We start from the raw sequence: 3,137 nt of genomic DNA, 5'->3' as shown, positions 1-3,137 counted from the left end.
AAAAAAAAAAAAAAAAAAAAAAAAAAAAAAAAAAAAAAAAAAGGGCGTGGCGGGCGGGGCGCGGGTTGTTGAGGGGCGGGGGGCGGGCGGGGGCCGGGCCAGGGCCGCGCGAGGGGCGAGCGCGGCGGCGGGCCGGGCGGGACCGTGGCCGGAGCTGAGCCGGGACTGTCGCGCGGGCCGCGCCGGCGATGCCGCGTCCCCGGGCCGGGCTGTAGCGGGGCCGCGGCCAAGCGCGCGCCGGGCAGGCCGGCCATGGAGGTGGTGGACGAGACCGAGGCGCTGCAGCGCTTCTTCGAAGGTGAGGGACCGCGGGCCGGCCAGGGAGGGGGTGGAGGACGGTGACCCTCCTCGTGCTGGGAACCGCCAGCCGAGCTCCCCGGGGACTGGGACCCCCAACTCTGCTTCGACCACTTTGGGACTCCCCAGAATGCTTCCTCTGGGCTGGGGCGCTCCGGGCTGGCGGCTGCCTGCGGGACTGGCTCCCAGGGCTGGGAGTCCCCGGGAGGTTACTGCTCACCTCCGCTAAAGTTGGGCACCCCCTCCCGGTCCCCCCAGCACGCAGCTTCCTAGGATCCGTGTCCCCTCCCATGCTTGGTCCTTCTTCATGCCTTCCAGGACCTACAGTGCCCCCTAAAACCTGACGCCTCCCACCCCTAGTGCACTTCCCGCGTTTGGGGACCCTCCACTGTGCTTCCTTGAACCTCATACAGACCCAGACTCCCAGACCCCCTTTCAGGCTCGGACCCCAGCATGCCTTCTATGATCTTCCATGCCTTTTAGGCTGGCCCCGCAGCTCCCCAGCATGCCTTCCAGAGGTCGGGCCCCCTGCCTAAAAACTCAGGCCCCTGTGCCCTTTTCAGGTGGGCACAGCCTGACTCCTAGGAGCTGAGACCTCCCCACTGTGCTTGCGTGAGACAAGAACCCCCTCCAAGCCCGTTACTCACCTTCTGCAAGGCTTCTCCCTCCCCCAAGACTGAAATTCCCCTTGAAGCAGCCATCCCTCCCTTACTCTGGGCTTGGAACCCCTCCCCAGCATTCCTCCCTGGGCTGGATTCCCCCCAACCCTGAAATGCTTTCCCTGGGCTAGAACCTTCTCAAAGTCAGCATCCCCGCTGCCAGCCACCTCCACACTCTTGAGACCCTCCCAAAGTGGAGAACTGCATCCTGCCAGCCTTCTGGGCTGCTTGGGGCTGTTCTACCCATACAAGTCCCTGGAACTAAGCTTCTTCTGGCTGATACCCCCATCCCAGGAGTGACCTCACCCCCTCACCTCGACCTGGATAGGACCCTCGCCAGGACTGGGATCTAAACATCTGCACACAATCTACAATGTTTTCTTCTACCCCTGTCCCCCCAACCCTCCAACACACACACACACACACACACACACACACACACACACACACACAAACACTGTGGTTTTGGAGGTCAGCTCCTACATCTACCCAGACTCTTGTCCCCTTTACCTGGGTAGCCTCTGCCCCTCCTCTAGGTCTTTCCTCTTCCTTCGAGGTGCTGGACCCTGGAGGAATGGGACAGAATGTGGGAAAGGGAGGCAGAGAAGCAGGCTGCCGTGTCCCAGCCCACTTGGCTTCTCAGACCCTCCCTGGAACATCTCCGGCCCTTCTTGGGCTCCTCTCCACCAACTTGGGTAGCCAAGCCTCTGTCCTCACCCTCTCGCCCCAGTCCCTAAGCCCACAGCCTAGTCCTCAGTGTGCACCTGCCCCCAGGGATGGGGTGGTCCACAGGGACACAGCTGTGCTGGGGCTGTTAAGCTGCAGGGCGGTGGATCACAGCCCAAGTTTCCAGCCTAGGACCCAAATACGAGTCCAGGAGGGAGCGAGGAAGGCCTTCCTTTGCCTCAGTGGCTCCCTTTTTGTGCCTTGGTTGGGGCACTTTGTCCACTTCTGGTTGCTGAATAGGTAAGGCCATCTCCTAGCTTCAGGCCTCCTCACTTCAGGATTCTGGACAGCCCAGCAGACCCAGACCCAAGAAATCAGCCTTGGACTCGATTAAATGGTTGATCCTGGAGCAGTTGGGCCATTTGAGGGTTCTAGGCTGCCGCTCCCCCCATCAGTCCCAAGGGCTCTGGTTCTCCCTAGACACTGTACATCCTTTATGAACCCTCAAGGGGCCTTGTGGGGGCTGGGAGCCCCTGAGAAGGAGGGAATGGGTGCTGCTTTGGGGGTGTCCTGAGCCCACTAGATTCCCAGGACGGTCATGGGCCAGGCCCCCTTGCTTCCTGCGGCTGTCCCCACGCGGCCTGCCCCAGGACCCTGGAACCAGGCAGAGCTCAAGCTCCCCATCTCCTGAGCCAAACTTTCCCTCCTGGCCGTGGGTGGGGGGTGGGCGCTGACGCCACAGCTCAGCCATGCGGCTGGCCTGGCGGGGAGGCTGTGCGGCTCCCTCCAGAGAGATAAGAGGAGACTCAAGAATGTCTGTGGGGAGCAGGGCGGGGGTGTGGGGCTGCCCGCTGAGGCGGGTGGAGGGAGCCCGGGGCTGAAGAAGTGTTCCCAGGGCCCAAGATGAGCGGGAGGGTGGGCTGGTGCTGGGGCTCTAGGAGTCTCTGGGGCCATTTGGGGTGGGGGGCGGCTAGCAGGGAGCAGGTCTGCAGTGGTGTGGGGGGGGCCTCCAGGCCAGGCCTTGGTGTCCTCAGGACTGTTAGTGTGAAAGCCAGTGAATGTTGTGAGTGTGGGTATGTTGTTCCAGAACTCTCGCCCTTGGGGCTGGGACCTGAGTTCTCATTCTGGTCCTCACTTGACCCTGGTCACTCCCCGTGAACAGTGGGGACAGGGGCAGGGTCTGTGCTTTCAGCTCTGGGCTGGAGATGGAAAAACGCTTTGCTGAAGGGCAGGGGCCGAACCAGACCCCTTGTCTGCCATGGCGCACTCTCTTGGAACCCCAGGCCTGTGTCCTGGGTCCTGTCCCGTGCAGTGGGCCAGACTGTGCCCGACCCAGGGGTGGTGGGCTGGGGGCTAAGGCGCTTTGGGCCTCGGGTGGGAGGCTGGGACAGGGCGGCCCCCTCGAGGCTGGTACAGCCGGGCCCCCGTGATCGCCCTGCTAATCCCCTAGAAGGAGACTCCTGCCGCCCGGATCGGCGGGCACAGGGCCTGCAGAGAGGGGACCCTCCAGGCGCG

This window comes from Enhydra lutris, unplaced genomic scaffold (assembly GCF_002288905.1).
Source record: "Enhydra lutris kenyoni isolate GAN:26980312 unplaced genomic scaffold, ASM228890v2 scaffoldscaffold22, whole genome shotgun sequence".
Classification (NCBI taxonomy): Eukaryota; Metazoa; Chordata; class Mammalia; order Carnivora; family Mustelidae; genus Enhydra; species Enhydra lutris.
This window is presented reverse-complemented; position numbering follows the sequence as displayed.